Here is a 19854-nt window from a genome sequence, read left to right as displayed (position 1 = left end):
TTTATTTCAGCAGAATTTGTAATAAACAATGTGTTCATTTACAACCAGCCAGTGGATGGTACAAGTAATAATTTCACTTGCAGTTTTCAGAGATGATATAAGCAGTCCATAACCATTTCAAGTGATGTTTTGCTATTTTGTGATCACTGTTTCAGACTACCAGGCCTGCATCCATACGCACCTAGATCTGTCCCGTATATGTACACATGGGTATCTTATGTTCTGTAATTCACTGGGCTTGGCCCTGATTCTGGAGGCAGGCCTAGAGAAATGAACCCAAGTAGCTCAGATCAGAAACTGTTGCATCTAAGACAGCAAGTAGTCTGGGCCAGAGGTACACAGAAATATCCTGGATATGCCTCTTTTTGAAAAATCATCACTTCTTTGGGTTTCCCCATTACTTTTTCCTGAATGTAGATATTTCATATTCAACATGGGCAGAATAGTTTTGTGGCTCCTCAGAACCAAAGACCATGTTGTAGTCAACCAGATGCTTCCTGAGGTTATTTATTAAAAATGCAGATTCCTGGGCTGGGGATGTAGCTCAGTGGTAGAGAGCTTGCCTAGCATGCTGGAAGCCCTAGGTTCAATTCTCAGCACTGTAAAATGAAAATTGGAGATTCCTGAGTCCAACACAGGCTTTCTGGGCCTCAAAGTCTGGGAATCTGCTTTTCCTTCCAGCACCAGTCCCAGCTTTTCCTTGGTAAGCACATCATTTTATCCAGATCCATATTTTCCCAATTTCCCTAATGATAAGCATCACATAATATTCCTTCTAAAAATACAAATTCCTGGGCCTTGTCCTGGAACCACTGAATCAAAATCTCCAGGATTAGGGCCTGGGAAGCTGAGAGAATGGAACCTAAGATTCCAGAAAACTTAAGATGCTGAGGCCAAGGTTGCCTGCTGGAAACCATCAGAGGAAATAGACCGAGCCTCATCCATGACTTTGAAAAACCTTTGCATCTTTAATTAAAACATAAAACCAAGGGAGAGACTGAGAAGGAGATTTGGGCCCTAACCAAGTTGAATCAGTGTTTTTAGGTTAATTTAACTTGTTTAGCTATTACCTTTCTAAGAATTGTAGGAGCTTCCTAATTCTGCCACATTGAATTGTAAATAATAAAGTCAGCTATTATTCTAACTGGTTAAAAGATCTAGAGGCAACATTGCATTTATTTTCTTCTCACTGATTATTTCAAAGAGTATTCTTCATTTGCCATGACTTTTCAAAAGCAAGACTAGTTTAATAGGCTTTTAAGGAAAAGCTCTTTAAACAACTGTCATTTCTCATATCTTCTGAAGTTTCCTACTTCATCTGTATGTAAACTATGAGCTTCTGAGATTTAAAAAAATGTATTGTTTATCTCTGAATCTCCAAGGTGCAGATAAATGAATGCTGCGTGAATTACAATGAAAATGTTTTATTTTGTCTTTAGGTTTATTTTCTTTAGCTAAGAATATCAGAGTTAGTTCAAGGTCAGCCTGAACTACATAGCTAGACCCTATCTAAAAAGAAAAGAAAATTTGCAGGGCATGGTGGCACATGTTTGTAATCTCAGCATTTGGGAGGCTGAGGCAGGAGGATTGCCATGAGTGTGAGACTAGCCTGGACTACATAGTGAATGAATTCAAGACCAGCCTGAACTACATAGCAAGACCCTGTACCAAAAGAAATAGAAAGAAGAATATCAGAGTTAACCTTAACCTTGTTTGTTTGTTTTTGTTTTGGTGAGCCTTTTCATATGTGTTTTGAGTATTGATTTATTAATTTGAAGATTTATGAAAAGTAAAATGCTGATTTAAGAAAAGAAAAACAGAAAACCAAGAGACAAACCATACAATTGTACATACCTGAAAAGAGCTGTCCAGATCCCCTATATCCTGCTGAGGAAATTTCGTTGCATAAAAGGGTTACTATTAGTTGATGGAAAAATTAAGTTAACTAGAATCCCCAGTTCACCAAACGTGCCAGTTAACTGAGGTATTAGTGTCCTGTTTAAACTCTCAGAGCTATTAAATTAAATGGTCATGACATGAAACTTCAGAAAAGTCTGTTGTCTAGAAAGATTGTGTACAGGTGTTGCTAGCCTGCTTTAGAATAAGAAAGACTTCAGTATTCTCAAAAATCATTTCCTCTCCTGAGGAAATGCACCATAGTAAAATAGCCTTTCCAGTACTGTAATTGCTGGCTTTCAGCTTCAAAAGAAAATCCTCAAATATTTTTCAGGTTACAGTTTCCACCAGACTTTTCTGAAGACTATAATAAATTTGTGTTTGATTAGTAAAATAATTCCAAAAAAATGAAAAGAACTGTAACTTAATTCACAGAGACTCAAGCAAGTTTGGGAAACATTTTAGTTGTTTAACCAATTGTTTTTGTTTGTTTTTTGGTACGGGAGATCGAACTCGGGACCTTGTACTTGCAAGGCAGGTGGTGGAACCACTGAACTAAATCCCCAGCCCTAACCAATTGTTTTTAACTTAAGAGGACGCACACAGTAGAGGGCTGGGATAGAACTCAACTCACTGGTGGAGCACTTGCCTAGTATGGACCTTCAGATCCATTCCCTGCACCGCCAAAAAAAAAAAAAAAATGTATACAATTGATGCAAAAACTACACTCTGAGTTGTTACAGTGAGTACTTTTAGAAGAAAGCACCATGGATTGAACCCAGGGCCTTTTCACTGAGCAATATCCTTAATTCTTTTTAATTTTTATTTCGAGACAAGGTCTTACTAAATTGCTAAGTTTCCCACACTGAGCTTGAATTTGCAGTTCTCCTGCCTCAGCCTCCCAGAGTGCTGGGATTAAAAGTTACAAAGACCTGAGTTCGATCCCAGGTACCAAAAAAAAGTATGCACAACCCACCTGAGAGTACTTCTCTTAAATTTATATTTTAAACTAGTGACATGAAAACTTTAAGAATTCTGTTTCTTTTTAAAATTTTATTAGTACCTATTTTAAAATTTGTATTAGTACATGTCTACAGTACATGATGATTGCATTCCTCATGGGGAGTTGGTGCATGTATATAACACGTCTGAATTCTTTTTACGTCCCCTTTCCCTCCCCTCCATCCCATCCCCCTCCGCCTCTTGGTCCCCTTCCCATTTGTACCAGACTCATTCTCTTTCAAACAGAATAATGTCAAATATTTATAGAAAGGAAAAAAGCTCTTTCATTTAAGAAATATATTTTTTCCCCTACATTGTTGGAGACTAAACTTGGGGCCTTGTGCATGCTTGACAAATGCTTTACCACTGAGCTGCACCCCCAGCTCAGGAAAAGTAATGTCTAATTATCTCACAGCTTTTGGTCACAGTAAAAATATTATTCAATGGCAGGAGGCTCAGATGTTATCATAAGCAGAACTGTGAGCTTCATCCAATAGATTCTTTTAGATATTAAACATACAGGGTCACCTCAGTTAGGGGTCTGTAATTCTGAGTGGTCCATTTTTCCTCTTGAGGGTACCTATCAGGTTTTTAGGATCCTTCATCCCCTGCATAGCCCCTGTCTGTGTACTTTGATGAGCATGTAATGTCCCTTGCTTCATGACTTTCCACCTAACCTCTATTGGTGCCTTAGATACCCATTTGCTAGAGCACAGATATGTGCGATTCTTTAGTTTTGGTAAAGAGAAAGAGAGAGAGAAAAAATTATATCCACCAGCTGCTCTCTCATGTATTCAAGTTTGTAAGCTTATTTCTTGCCTGAATAATTTTTTTCTCAGAATTTTTAATTTAGATGTACTGCCACTAGGTGAGAGGCAAATTCCAATTTTCTTAGCAGTGTAGGTTGGGCAGAGGAGTGTAAAAGGCTCTCTTTCCTTTGGTTGATTTTGTTGTTGTTATGCAATGATAAATATTTAAGTCTAAGTTATAAGGTGATATGGATAATTATAAGTGAAGAAAATGAATATCTGGAGACACTAATTGTGTTATCTCTCCACTGCTGTGCTAAAATACCTGAGAAAATCAACTTAGCATGAGAAAAATTTATTTTGGCTCATGGTTTCAGAAGTTTCAGTCCATGGTTGGTTAGCTCTCATATTTGGGGGCCTGTGGTGAGGCAGAACATAATGGTGGAGAATTCATCATGAAGCACAGCTTCTTACATCACAGTGGTCAGGAAGCAAAGAGAGAAAGAAAGGGGACCAGGGTCTCAGTATCCCCTTCAAGGGCATACCCCCAGTGACTGAACTTCCTTCCCCTGGGTCCCACCCAGAGGGTCCACCACCTCCCTCAGTGCCATCAGCAGGGGATCAAGCCTTCAACACACGAGCCTTTAGAGGACATTTAAGATCCAAGTCATAACACTAATGTTTAGTAGAAAGGACGCTTCGAGTCACATGCATGTCCATTGAAAACTTTTTCATGATTTGAAAGTGTGTTTGAAAAAATACAGTGAAGGAAGGAATGCATTCTAGTGTGTCAAATAAGGAGGGATTCTAATAAAATATCAGCATCAAGTAAAAAAAAATCAAATGTACCAAAAAAAGAAAAAATATGCAGCTGGGCATGATGGCCCATGCCTGTAATCCCAACCTCTTGGGAGGTAGAGGCAGAAGGATCACCAAGTTTGAGCCCAGCCTGGGCAACTTAATGAGACCCTCTCAATATAATAAAAGCAAACAGGCTGCGGCGCCTGCCTCGCAAGCACAAGGTCCAGAGTTCGATCCCCGCTACCAAAAATAAATAAATAAATAAATAAAATAAAATAGGCTGGATGTGTAGCTCAGTGCTAGAGCACTTGCACAAGGCCCTGGGTTCAAACCCCAGTACTAGAATAGGGAGGAGGGTGTATCTGGGAGTCTCAGAGTAGAGGAAAAAAACAGAAGAGTGGCATCTGACTTGGTCACTGATAGGGGAGAGGGAAGAATACCCTAAGGAGGGCCTTTCTGGGGAGTCTTTACCAGCTGTTGATGCTGGACCCATACCAGAGCCCCTTTAACACTTCTATAGTCATTTGATGGGCTGTGTCTGCTTCATGTTTCTGATACTCAAAGTACTTGTAGGTCTGTGCACAACTCTCCCCACCACCACCAGAATAGGAACATTTCCTGTAAGGCTTGCTACCCAACAAGTTTTCTGTAATCCCAGTGAAAGAAAAACAAATATTGTGCTGTCAAAACTTGCTTACAATAATTCCAAGATATCCAGAACTGGGTTTGTGATCTTCTCCAGCCCTACTTTTCTTTCTCTCTTTCTCTATTTTGATGAACAAGACCACCATCCACTCAGTTCCTCAAGCCAAATCCCCAGACATCATCCCTGATTCTGCTCAGCCCCTACATCCTGTCAGAGGCCCATTCTCATTGAGTCCACCTCCTTAGTGCCTACAAAATCCATACACTGCTTTCCTTCCCCACTTCTTCAGCCTTCTTGCAGCTCCCTGTCATCTTCTGGATGTTTCCTACCCCATCTCCCTGGCTCCCCATGGAAGCTCAAAGGAGCTTTGGAAAATGCAGATTTGCTTTTGTAAACTCTTCCCTCCACCATCACTATTCCTGCTAAAACTTTTCAGAGACTCTCCATTGCCCATATTCATTGTAACCACACTCAAGGCCCTCTGTGACTTACTCTGCTCCTTTCAGGCCGACGCACATAGACACACAGCTCAGCATCGAACATCTATGTGATTATTATTATGCTGGGCCTTATTGTGCTCCCGTGTTCATCTCCTTAAAATGGATTCTGCCTTCTTTACCTGAGCCTTAATTTTGTTATCTGCAAAATGAGAATAGTACTAGTTGCTTCTCTGTAATTTGGCAAGTTCCTAAAAGAGTCTATTACTGTTTTTATTATAATTAGGTTAAATGCTTTGTTGTTGTTTTATTTGCATATATTTTGTGCTGAATTTATTCCACTGTCATAAGTTTTTGTTCACTTTCTTCAGGGATATCTTTTGTGCACCCTCCTTCTCTAGTGTGGAGACAGTTTGTTCCTTTTCAGTGAGGATCATCTCAATGTGATGAGGGTGCTGGAGTATGGGCTGATCTAACCATGAGCTCTGTCAATGCACTGGTGCATGCTGCATGCTTTGTACACTAGAAAGTGTCCAGGCGACATCTAAACTCTTACACATAGCATTACTCTGTCCCTTTTTAAGCATATGCAGCAAAAGCTCTCAGCCCTCTTTTTGGACTACTGACCCTGTGTCCAGTCCTACTCTTTGGCCCAGGCACACCTACCAACTCCACCATTTTTAACACTGGAATGGCACATATTACTTCTTTAAAGTGACATCTTTCAGATACTTGGTAGCTTTTCAAATCTGCATATCCTTGATGGCCTGGACAGTTTAATGAGTGTTCCTTAAGAGACTGTGAAGATTTGAACTTGATGTGTGTGGTTTTGTGGGGGTATCTTGGTCACGTGAATGGCAAACCAATTTCACAGACCACCTCAGGCCACTTAGAGAAATAGCTCAATGTTTCTGTTGAAGAGAATTGACATGCACACAGCACTCAGTCTGCCCAGCCAGAAGTATAGTATGTCTTTCCTTTGTGTCCTTCAGTAACATTACAGAATTTTCTAAATTTTGCTTCTGCTCAGTTTTATTAATTCCCTTGTTTTCTGTTCATTAGTTATTGGTAACTTTTTTTATTGCATTTTCTAATTGAATATGACTAGCTTATTAGAAGGGAGTTAGAAGCTATCAGTGTATTTTTAACCTTTTTACTTTAGTTCAGATAGGTTTTCATTTGATTACATTTTGTTATTTCCACATTAGGCATTCTTGTTATCTATAAATAATAACTTTGTCTCCTAGCTCTTGAAGGGAAACCAAGGAATAGGAGTGGTTAAGCTTTTGAGTTCACAGTTAAGAAGGTTGACTTGAGCAGCAAAAACAAAACTATGTTGATACTAGGGATGTTCTGTGGTCAGGAAGAAGTAAGAAATCTCTGATCACCTAGTCTAGAACTCGGCATCTGGCTGTGGATGATTTGGAAGTTGCATTATTGGTCTTAGTCTGTTTTTTGTTGCTATACCTAAATGCCACAGTCTGGATGATTTATAAAGAACAAAGGTTTATTCAGTTCACTGTTCTAGAGACTGGGAGGTCCAAGGTTGAGGGGGTGCATATGGTGAGGGGTTTCTTGCTTGTGGAGACTCTGAAGAGTCCTGAGGCAGCCAGGCCATCATCATATGGTGAGAGATGCACATATAAGTGGCTTTAAACAATAGACCCACTCTCCAGATAAGCTGTTAACCATTAATCAATTCTTAAGGGCACAGGCCCCTTGACTTAATTATCTCTTATTTTTTTTATTAAATTCTTTTATTGGTACATTGTAGGTATACAACACAATTACATTTCTCATTGGGAATTGTGCTTTTACATAATGCATCTTGGTTCTTATTTTTTCCCCATTCCTAGCCCTCCCTTCATGCCCTTCACCCTTCCCTATTTACAAAGACTTTATTTCCATTTTTTCCATTTCTCATCATTTTTCCTTTCCCTTCTTTCTTTTCCCCTGTGCCTCCCACTACCCCTACCCCTTTGGACCTTTTCTTCCTATTTTACATTATCGATTATTCATTCTAATAATTGGTACATTTTAGGTATACAATATAATGACATTCATCATTGGAAATTTGCACCTTTACATAGCTAAGTGGATGCACATTGAGGCGATACTCAAGTGAAATAAATAGGACACACATGAATAAATTCCGAATAGTTTCTCTGGTGTGAGAAACTGAAAGTGTAAATAAGGACTAAATATATAAGAGGTAATGTGAAATAGGAAGAAAAGGGGCAAAGGGGAAGGAAGTGGGAGGGCTAGAGGAAAGGATAGAAGGGAATGGGATTAATATGAGAAAATGGAAAAATAGGAACAAAATCTTTGTAAATAGGGAGGAATGGAGGGGTTGAAGGGAGGGCTGGGAAAGGGTGAAAAATAAGAACCAAGAGAGACTATGTAAAGGTGCAAATTTCCTAATTACCTCTTAAAGGTCCCAACTACTCCCACCTCCTAAGACCTCACAATGAAGTGGCATTTCACCCTGAGTTTTGGTGGGAACATTCTAACCATAGTAGTGTTCTTGGGTCTATTTCATATATAATAATAACTTAATTGTATACTCTTTATGATTATGACTGTTGGAGTTGCTCAGACCTGGGCTTAAGTCCCAAGCCTGACACTGAAGAGAAAATCGAAATCATCTATAATCTGCTTAGTGGTCCTGAGCTTCAGGTTCATCAAGAGTAGTAACAGCAGGGGTGGTGGTGGTGGTAGTGATGATGATGGCAGTTTCCAGTGTGACTAAGGGGATTAGAGATGATGTATATGAGGTGGAGAGCCTAGTTCTGGGTGCACAGCAGCCCTCAGGAAATCTTGTCAGTAGCTGCTGCTGCTGTCCACCGTGGCTGCTGGCAAAGCCAACTCTTCTTTCAGCCCCTCCACCAGCCCTTGGCCCTAGACAGCCATCCCAGACTCTGAGCTCCCTCTTTCCACCTGCCCTCTCCTAGCTTCTGGCTGCTGCTCCTCTTTGACCCCTACTGCTCTGGCCTCCTCTGGTCCCTCCTCTCAGTACTTCTTTGGGCTCTCAGTCTTTCACTGTCACTGCCACCCCTCAAGACCTCTTTTCTGAGCTCTGTTATATTACTACTTGCACTGTGTCCTCTCAAATCCCTCCACGTATCTAGAAGCCCCTGCTGTTCTCTGTGTCAGCAAATGGCATGCACTCATCCAAGCATCCAAGGTAGAGACCTTGTTTCTTCTCCTTCTCTCACCATGACCCCCTCCCATTCTTATCCAAAAGGAAGCTCTAGTAATCCTAGTCTAAAATATGTTCCAGATCTCTCCATCTCCACTTCCACCTCTCTTGCCTGGGTGGCATTCTCTCAAGTAGTTCATGAAACAGGTCTTGAGCTGATTTGTACCTGAACATTGCCCTCCATCCAGTCTCCACCCAGGGGCAGTAGTGACTGTTAACCTGAGATATTGCCAATCCCTCCTTAAACCCATTGATAATTTCCCTTGTACTTAGGATCAAATCCAACTGCTGATTGTGACCTCCAGGGATCTATAGAGTCAGTACTGACTCTCACTGAATTTAGCTTGATGAACTTATCTTTATTTCTCTCCTCCCTGGCCAGTTCTAACCACGGTGGCTTTTTTTTTTTTTTTTAAATTGGTCTCACTGCATTGCCCAGACTGGCCTCAAACTCATGATCTTCTTGCCTAAGCCTCATGAATAGCTGGGGTCATAGGCATGGGCCGCCATGCCCAGCCATTGTGGCTTTCTTCCCATTCTGTGATCAGTTCTTCCTTTGACCAACTTCACTTTTAGCCCTCAACAGATCACCTCCTCAGAGGGCATCATTTGACCATCTCCTTAAAATACCTCTTATCATAGCACCTTGTTTGTTTCCTGCTTAGCATGTACCCATGATCTGTGTTGTTCCATTGTATGATCATCTGAAGGTTTGTCTCCCTCACTAACCTATAAAACCTTAGGGACAGGTACCTTGTCCATCTTGAGCATTGCTGTATTCCCAGAACCTAACATGGTACCTTCCACCGAGTGGGTTAGCAGTGGACGGAGGCTGACTGGCTTCTCCTCTCTACTTAGCTTGGATCCCATTCTGAGTCATGTAAGTCCTGCTTTCACTAACCTCCACCAGCTTTCATTTCTAGCTATTCCTTCCATTGTTTCTCCAGCCACACCTTGTCCTCCAGAGGTTTTCTCATTTGAGAAATTGTGGTAGGGATATTCTCCAGAGTGATGAAGAAATTAACGAGGACTGTGCTCTGTACTCACCTTAAGTCATGAAAGTGTTCATCCTGACTAAACTTGTGGACGTTGTAGAATCTAGATTTGAAATGGGAGTGAGTTTGAAAGGAGAACTGTGACTGAAACTACTTTTTTTTATTCATTAAGTTTATTGGTACATTTTAGGTATACAATACGATGACATTCATCATTGGGAATTTGTACCTTTACATGATATATCTTGGTTCTTATTTTTTCCCCATTCCCCTTGCAACTATGTTTGTTCATATCTTGAAAACCTCAATGATGGCCTGGGAGGTCTAAATTCAGAATTGCTGGAAGCCTTGCACACATTCTGCTGGTGACCCAAAATCTCCCAGCTAGAAATTTATTCTTTAGTTGAAATCTGTCCTTTATTTAAAGAATGTATATTTAGAGTATGAGACAGATATTAAACATTTGTTCTTTGGGGGAATCTTTTCATCAGAGTGTGCCCAGAGACTCACTCAATTTCACAAAAAGTGGCCTTGTTCCCGTTGTTCGGGACTTGGTCAGCTTGCCTTGCTCCTATTCATAGTTGAACTGCAGAGAAAATGAATCTGTTTTCCTACCTCAGCCTCATGTACTGGCCTCACTCTGTATGCCCAGGTCCCCATGCCTCAATGGGTAGGACCACGGTGCATAAATCACTCACAGCTACCTTGGCTCGCTGCTCAGCCGGATCTTTGGTCAGACCAGATTTCCTTGGGATGGGCTGTGGGCATACCATGATGCATGGCTGCCAAAGCCTTCATAATGGGAAAGTGATTATTTAGCACTTACTGTGTTATAGACACAATTCCCAGTACATTGTATACACTGCAGTTATCCTTGTTTATAAGTGAGTCTCAGATGTGTTAAGTGGCTTGCTCATAATCACACAGATGGAAAGTAGAGTAGCCAGGTTTTGAACCAAGGCAGTCTGCACCAAATCCCTGGGCTCACTCATTCATTACTCTACAGATGATAGCAAGTGTAAATGGACAAGTGGGAATAATGGAACTGCACTGAGTAGAGAGAAGGCATGAATGGTGGTGCAGAGAGGAGTCGTGGTCTCCCTGCCTCCGTCAGGCCAGCTTCTATATAGAGGTGATGGGAACGTTATGAGGATAAAAGAGTTCTGCTTAGGAGATAACAGCTGTGGGGAAGAAACTCTCATGGATGCTTGGAGTGAGAAGGAAGTATACTGAGGAAAGGACCCAGAGCTCAGTCCTGATAGGCTGGTGCTAAAAGGATGGATAGTTGTGTCATCAGAAGCAAAAGAAGCGGATATTGTAAACAGATCATTAACTTTAATAGCCGAGTAATGGAGATGGTGGGGGTTTCTGTGACTTAAGGAGAGTATAAAGAAATCATTGCATTTTTGAAGAGTTTGTTTAAAAACTTTGTGGATATCACTCATAAATTAGTTTCTTTAGACATGAACAAAGCAACGCTCAAATCCATTCTAGAACAATGGACCTGATCACCCCAAGTCAAGCAAGTGGGTGAAAGATATGAACAGGAAAGCATTTTCTTTCCTGCAACAAGACCAATGAAGTTCAAAGGCAAAATGGTACAGTGGTGAAGCTAGATTAGATGGCAGACTTTATAACTTGAATAAGAAAAATTATCTTATATAAAAAGGTTAAAAGTCAGCTTTTTGGTAGAAAATTTCATGATGAGGGCCTCGTTGTAGTCATTTCCTCAGAATCAACATAAGACTGTAATGATAAAAGTACAGGTTATATCGCTTCTCAGCCTTTTGGCTAAGATCAAGTATAAAAGTATAGGTTGTGATTCAGTTATTCAGATCTTATATTCAATCCCACAGAACAAGAATGGAAAAAGAAGCAGCACCTCACATCCAGGAAACTGTCAGAAGGGACCACTTAGAGCAGATTGCACAATGTGTTAGACTATACACCAGTGGAGCCGCCGAACTGAGGTCTAGGCACATAAACACACGCCTGCTCCATGGCAAGGCTGAGCAGCTTGAATTTCCAGAGTGCGACTTCAGAATGGGTGGGAAATCGCCAAAGCAGAAGGGCCTCAAGCCAGTTATGCAATTAGCCCATAGCTTGTGCTGGCCTCCATGCTTGTTAAGATAAATTTTGAAATCATCAGCAAGCTCTTGAGCCAGATCCTTTCATTGCGAGGAGAAAGTCAGACTACATAAACCTGCATAGCGCCACGCAGTAAGGCTGTGGGACAAGTTCCACCCCACCCCCCGCCCCCACCAGCAGGAGCAGAATGAATCGCCTGCAGAGAGACCTCTGGCTGTGTGTGGCCTGGCATGGTCCTCATAGCAGTGGGGGAAGGGTCCCTGCTGAGGTTGGTGACCGGAGCCTCAGCCAGAACCTGGGGACCAGGCTGTCGTAATCATGTGCCTGCCCCTGTACACCCCTACCTTATTGAAACCTACAGGAGATCTTAATTAGCAAAGACTGCAGCTCCAGGAGAGGAGGAGTGTGTTTAGCCCTTTCCGGTCCAAGAAGATGACCTTTGGGACCCAGAAGGGAGAACTGGGCTCCAGTTGCTTTTATTCAAGGCACTCAGATTGCTTCCCACGTATCTCATTTATCCTCATGACACCCCTGAGAGGTAAGTTTGTTTGAGATTTATACAAAGTTATGATTATGCCTATAGATTCAAGTTCCTGACTCTGTGTCATTCTAAACCTCAAGACTCATCCCCATCTCACTTTTCCTAACATAACAAAACCCTTTGGGGAACGAAACGTCTTGGGCTCTAGCCTCGCCAAAGGGTGATTTTTTTTTCCCCTTCCCTCTTTGTTGTTGTTAAGTTTGATTTATTACTTAGCATTCTAGCCAGGCTCGATGGATGTTCAGAATATTATAAATAATGTGGATTGAAAAGATTGTGCTGAAATGTTTATTGCATTCTTAGAAAGAGAACAAGGAACGGTGTGCAGAGTGTGGCAGTGGGGAAGGAGGAGTGCAAGGAGGGAGGGAGGCAAAGCTTGCTCCTAGTATATTTTAGTGTGTCAATAAAAGACAGTGCGCAGAAGGAAAAGAACTTATATTGCAATCTGCTATCAAGAATGCAGAAGTGTTCCAGTGAGTGTAAAGATAGACTTCAAGAATGTAAGGACCATAAGGAACTAATCATTAGACATTCCCTCTCCCATTTCCTTGCCCACAGTGTTCGAAGAAGTCCATTCACGAAGAGGCTGCCTGTGCATAGAAACTAACTATTCAGCATGCTAGCTTTAGGTGTACCGTCCAGGGTGACAGGCACTGACACAGTCCTCCTTTGACTTAGTTTGCACCTTTAGAATCTGGAATCTTTGTCCTTTGGGTGCTTTAAAAATGCAAATGTTATCCAAGATTAGGACCCTGATATACAGAAATGAATGTCAGACTGGACCATTTGAAGCCGAAACCATCCCACCTTCTTCCTGCTGGATAGTCTTCATCTCTGATTCTTTTTCCTCTTTTAAGGCCTTTCCTTAGGCTCTGTGGGGAGAAAAGTCAGAGTTCTTAGCAGCCAAGGTCATCTGTGTCAACCTAGTACTAGATAGAAAAATCTGGCAACCTGGTGGAGATCATTCATCTAAGTCTCTATTTATTCTAAGAAGGAATGGTCCTTTGGCCACTGTAGCTGCTGCTCTGGGCCCTGCAGACCTCCACAGGACAAAGCCGTCTTTCTTTGTCAAGAGCAAATGAAGCCAAGGGAGTATTGGCATAAAATTGGGAGTGAATTGTGACAGCAAACAAGTGTTGTGTGTCAGACACATTCCAGGCCGCCCTACTTCTCACGAGGCTGTGTATCATCAACAATATGTCCACTGGGTACCTACCTCACCTCTAGGACAGTGGCCTTCCTTCTGGGTAGAATCCCCCCAGACGATTATCTTGTAGTGCCCAGAGAAAACTGCACTTCTTCCAATCATGTTAACAGAAATTTTGTTGCACGGCATTTGATCCTAACCTCTAAACCTCAGGTTCTCAAACTTTAGCACCAGAAGAATCTTGTTAAAATATAGATTCCTGGATAGCCACCCTTGAAGTTGTATTTCTCACAAGCTCTCAGGTGATCCAATGTGCATGGTCCCCATCATAGTAGCACTGATTTCAACATAGTTTTCTGTTGTTAGATAACTTTTGGTAACTTCCTTCTCCGGAATTTCTTTGAACAGAGGGTGATTTTTTTTAAAAAGTTACAGAAAATGAAAGAAATGTGAACTGGGGCTGTTTGAGTCAGTACAGAAAAGGATCCACATGGCTGGATTAACTCAGAAAAAAACCCATGAGCATCTGGTGAAACCCCAACATTTCACCAGAATGTAACTATTGATTTGAAAGGTAAGAATAGAGTATGACCTCCCAACTTTATATTCATGCCACTACCTACCAGTGGCGTATCAATTTCGATGTACTTATTTTACTTGAAACTTTTATAGATTTTTTAAACCATTACTCCCTAATACCTCATTTATTGATAGTTTAGTTTTATTTATTAGTCATTCATTTATTCACATATTTATCAAGCACTTACTATGTGTCAAGTACTATTTTAGCAACTAAAATATCCCCACATTAACTGTCAATAAGTCACACTAGTGACTCCTAATATTCAAGGCAGTATTTGATTCTAGACTGTAAGCTGCTGTCCAGTCAACCAAAATGCATTAAATGTATGTTGAACATATGAAGTCACACCCTGTATAATGTCAGTTCAGTCGGTGATTGACCAAATGTATGATAGCAGTCCCAAAAGACTGTATCACCTACTGAAGTTGTGGCCATCTTAGTCTGCATAAGTGCACTGTACTGATGTTCACACACAGTGAAATCACCCAGTGGCGCAGTTCTCAGAACCCATTCCTGTTGTTAAGCAATACTTAACCATATCTTAAGATCTCTGTGCTAGGCACCTGCAGTTCACGCGGGGACACAGACATGGACACACATGGCCTGTTGTCTGCAGGAATTTTCAGACTATCAGGAGTGGTAATTCACAAACCCAGTTAACTGTTACCTAAGTAATATGTTAATTTCTGTATGGAATGTGTTTAGTATGCACACACATAAAGTAGCCCTCAGATGCTGTGAGGGTAGGGAGAGTGTTCCTGGGGAAAGAGTGTGCTGGGTACATGGAAGCTGGAGGAGGCTTAGAGTCCACGTGGACCATCCCTGCCAAGGCACAGAGGTGTGAGCGAGCCTGGCGTGTTGGACGTGGGAGGCCAAGGAGGGAGAACTGGATCATTTCATTGGGAATGTGTCATGACTCACCTTTTTTTGTTTTTTGTTTTTTGTTTTTTTGCTTTGAAATATCTGAAACCTCTGAAATGTCTGACAGACCATGTGTATTGTAAACCAGCAAATATTTCACAGCCAAATCTGACTTTCTGGATTGCCTATCCTTTTTTCCAGAACAGTGGATAAGCAGGAGTTGATGACATCATTTTAATATTATCCCAAAACACCTTTTATTATTGGCACTAACAGCACACATTTGAAAGGCAGATATTTTTTGTTCTTTGTGTGGTATGTGACAGGCAAAACCCTGGTATCGGCTTGAATAGGCTAATGTGTAACCTCTAACACTGAGTTACAGTCATCAGTGTGTCTTTTGCTGTGATTATCTTTCTAGTCTCTTTCAGCCCCTTACACACTGAACATCTCCCCACACACATGCTCCCACTGTGGTGCTGAGGATGGAACCCAGGGCCTCCCTGTATGTGCTAAGCATGTGTTCTGTGGCTGAACTGAGCCACACATACTGAACATCTTAAGAAGGGAGAAAGGACTTCCACCTTGGTTGCCTTATCCTCCAAAGTGATTTGAGCCCCACTCCAGAATGCTTCCCACAGACCACAGATGCTTCCCAATCTTTTAGCTCTGTGCACTGAATCCTTGGGAGCTCTAGTTATCCTCCTTCCCAGTAGAATCTCTGCTCCAGTTTTCAAATATTCTAAAACTTCTGGCCTGGGACCTTGTTTGGGTCTTTTCAGTAGGCTCAGCGGTAGCTCTTAAATCTGCTCCCAACACCTGCACATGTGTCCCAGAGACATGAAGTCAGTAGGAGGGCACAAGGTCTCGCCTGAGTTTTCACTTGGGAATACTGACAGTTTGCTGCTACACTGACAACAAGCTCTGAAAGTAGAAGCCTCCCTATCTGAGGGCAGGTTTTACAGATCCGAGATGATAGGCTGTTCACTCACCTTTGGGGGTTGTGAGAGCGTTTGATGGTAGTAGTGAATGGAAGCGACATCATTGCAGATCACCGTCACAAAGGGAGAGCTCCTTCACTGGACTGTGAACAGCCCATATTCCTACAGTGCACTTGGTGTGGGAGCCCTGTGGCCAGAATGTCCCTGTGCTCCTGGGTTTCCTAGATGGGCCTGTGAGCTCTGATGCTGCTTGGGGTAAGAGGCCCTTGTCTTCATGACCCAGTAGAGAGCAGCTTCAAAATCTCTGCTTTTGTTCTTACTCCCCCAGTCTTGGTGAAGCCCACGCAGCGCAGAACTGATGGCTCCCATCCTGCTCCTAATGAAAAGTTAGCTGATGACCAGTGTGTAGTTTCTACTCCATCCTTGGCACTAAGCATCGTGTCACAGCAATAGCATTAAATTCATGTTCCAAGCCCTAAGAAGAGGGGAAATATGGACAGAAGATACGCTTCCCTTCTAATAGAGCAAATGTGAATTGCACTCTATTGATGTGCTTTCAATTTAGGTATGTTTATTCATGTAGACATATAAGCTTTTGGATAATTTTATGTGGACATAAATTTCAAAGTATGTTTTCACAGGGCTGGGGATGTAGCTTAGTGGCACCACACCTGCCTAGCAAGCTCAAGGTCCTGAGTTCAATCCCTGGTACTGGAAAAAAAAAATGTTTTCACAGTCTAATATGTCCATCAACAGATAGGTAAGGAAAATGTGATATTTATATACAGTGGCATATGATGCTGCCATGAAAAAAGAGAAACTTGAGACATTTGTAGGTAAATGAATGCAACTCAAGAACACAATATTAAGTGAAATAAGTCAGACACACAAGCTCAAATCTTGCATGGTTTCTCATATAAGAAATTTTATATATATATGAAGAAAGATAAGTAGGAAGTAGGGAAAAGTTCAAATACTTCCCCAAATTCCATATTCCATTGCCTTAAAAATATTTCAATGTAAAAAGAGGGGGCCGGGAATTTAGCTCAGTGGTGCTGCCGCCAGCCTTGCAAGTGTAAGGTCCTGAGTTCGATCCCTGGTACCAAAGGAAAAAAAATTTTTTCAATATATATGCTAATTTGTGTTATCTGTTTTTTTGTCAGAATCTTTTTGTTTATGTTTTGTAGTGCGAAACTACTTTGAAAATAATGCACAGTATTGGGCCAGGGATGTAGCTCAGTGGCACTGCACCTGCCTCGAAAGCTCAAGGTCCTGAGTTTGATCCCCGGTACCCAAAAAAAAAAGAAATAAAATAATGCACAGTATCATAACTACTGTTATTCTCTTACTTGGTTATAAAAATTTGTTTTATTTTTTCATAAAAAGGAAAAAAAAAAAAGAGTTTTCCTGTTGTGCTCCTCATGTGGGAGGGAGGGAGGGAAGGTTGTTGGAGAGGGGCCTGTTGTCCATGTATGGTTGTGCTGAGTGTCAGGCCCAAGGGCAGGAGCCTGGCCAGCTCTCCTCAGAGTCCCTCTCTTGGGGTTGTGTTGTGCAGTGGGAAGGACGTGGGCAGTGTGTTGAAGACTGAAGGTGATCACTGGTGGAGGAGGATCAAAGTGTTTTGTAGCAAAGGATCAATGATTGTGGATGCCATTGTTGTAGCAAGAACAACTTAGCAGGGACCATGTGCCAGGTAGTATGCTTAGTTAGCACTGAACGTCACATCTCCTTTCTCCTCCATGGCAACTTTGAGCTAAGAGTTGTTATTCTCTCAATTTTAGGCTTAGAAGTTTGAGTCTCTTACCTACATGATAGATCCGTGATTTGAACATAAGCAGTTTGACCTTTCAGCCCATGATGCAACTTCAGCTTCCCAAAGAGGGAAACTTTGTAGTCACACATATGTTCACACAGTGACTTCCTCTGTCATTTTGCTGCACATGTGAAAAATGATGCAGTGCTGGAAGCTAGTGGGCCACAGAGCTTAAGACCACTTAGTGCTGACCACTTGAAAGCTGAGGTGAACCTTTGAATATAGTGGAACCAATTTTTCTGCTTCAGTAACGGGATAAGGCCTCACAGCCATGCTGAGTAATTATGACTTATGTTCTGGTTATTTGGGAAAACACTCAGCTCTTAAAGTGAAAGGCCCATGTCTGGCTGTTCTTTCACCGGCCCTTATTTTTCTTTTCTCCCTCGGTCTTGAACAGTCATCTTTCTGCTGCCCTAACCACCATGGCCCTCAGTTATATGTAGTCTGCATCACCTTGGGGCCATAGGAATGTGAGAATAGTTGAGGGCAGATGTGCTGCCCAGGATGACAGCATGGCTCTCCACCTAAAGCATCAGAAGGGCTGCTCGCAATCCCAGCTTTATTAGGAACGCATTTACTTGAATTCTTCCCAACTCTAGGTGACATGTTGTCTCTCCTGTTTTATTTAACTTCTACCAAAAACCGGCTTCCTCTGGATTTCAGCAACCAGCTGGTGGCCAGCAGTTTGCAGCTCTGAGCCAGCACTGTGCTGAAGTGAAATGGCCCTTAATAAAGGCAACAGCCATTAGTTTAAGAAGTATAGTTTTCATTTTGGCATAGAACAGTCAAAACAGACTATTTGGTGAATAACTGCTACCCAAGAAGCAGCACACTCCTTCTCATATCACATGAGACCCTGTGTCCCCTGCAGACCATGCAGGTACCACACAGTTCATTTGCCAGGTACCACTGTCCTGGAAAGTGCTGGAGCCCATTGACAAATTTTTCCTCTCTTATTCTCCCTTTCTGTGCTCCATAATAAGTCTCCGTTCTGTTTCCAGTTGTCATTACATCACCCTTCATTCCAGCAAACCTGCGTAATGTGTTATTTCAAAGCTTACATATTATTAACATTTAAGGATGGCAGCTTCCTATGCCATGTAGGAAGGTACCCTAATCTTATTCCAAATCCCACTGTAGAGTGGCAGTTTCTGGAAAGTATTAGCACTCCCTGCCCCATATGCCCCTCAGACCTGAGGGAAAGAGACATGTGCCTTTGAGCTGTCACCTAGGATACATGCTAGGAAAAGTGTCTCAGTTACTTTTGTCATTGCTGAGACAAAATACCTAACACCCACAAGTTAAGGAAAGGAAAGTTTATTTCAGCTCACAGTTTGTAGAGTTTTCAGTTCATAGTCAACTGGCTTCAAGGCAAAGTGGCATGGCAGAGGGGTAAGACAGAGGATAAATATTTTATGGGAAATGTTTCAGGCAGAAGGCAGCAAAGTGGCGAAGCAGCAAGCAGCAGCAGCAGGCTTGCCTCCCCCCTCCCTTTTTTTTGGTACTGGGGATCGAACTCAGGACCTTGTACTTGCGAGGCAGGCCACTGAGCTAAATCCCTGGCCCTCTCTCCTTTTATATTCCTTCCAGGATATAAGCCTATTGATTGATGCCATGCAACACAGAGTGGGGCTTCCATTATGCAAACCCAGAACTATGTTAATTTAGTACCACACACCCTTAATCTCAGTATCACGTACCCTAGATCCATCCATCTGCTATGGGCGCATGAGGCTTTGGGAGAACATCTAGATACAAGACATAACAAAGAGATAAATTATATTTTTCTTTATGGCACTTAGCATCTTCTAGTGCCATTATTTACTCATGTTTTGCCTTCTGTCCCCATGACTTCCATCAGGTCAGTGAGGGTAAAAATTTTTGTCTGATTTGTTCATTACTATAGATTCTAAATCAGAATTTGCTAAATCAAAAGCTACCCCCCAGAAATGGAGAATACAGAGATATCAATATTGTTTTTGCTTTCCTAACCATATCAGGAGTGAGAACTTTCTATTTCCTTTATTGATTAAATATTGATTGAACAGTTCAGTGTGTAATCATTTGATTAAATATTGATTGAACATTGTTCTTGATTAAATATTGATTCAATGTGTAATGTACATAATGTATACAAAGTGTATTTAAAAGGCCT

The 19854-nt window shown here is 41.7% G+C and overlaps 1 protein-coding gene across 7 annotated transcripts in view; it reads left to right on the top strand.

Moving 5' to 3' along the window:
• Positions 1-19854, top strand: part of Stx8 (syntaxin 8) — a 279691-nt gene that overhangs the window by 248242 nt on the left and 11595 nt on the right. The gene's annotated exons all lie outside the window — the stretch shown is intronic.

This window comes from Heterocephalus glaber, unplaced genomic scaffold, assembly GCF_053883595.1.
Source record: "Heterocephalus glaber isolate CG9 unplaced genomic scaffold, H.glaber_assembly_v1.0 deba00001564, whole genome shotgun sequence".
Classification (NCBI taxonomy): Eukaryota; Metazoa; Chordata; class Mammalia; order Rodentia; family Bathyergidae; genus Heterocephalus; species Heterocephalus glaber.
Note: the sequence above shows the minus strand (reverse complement) of the source record. Positions and strands in the feature narration are given on the sequence as shown.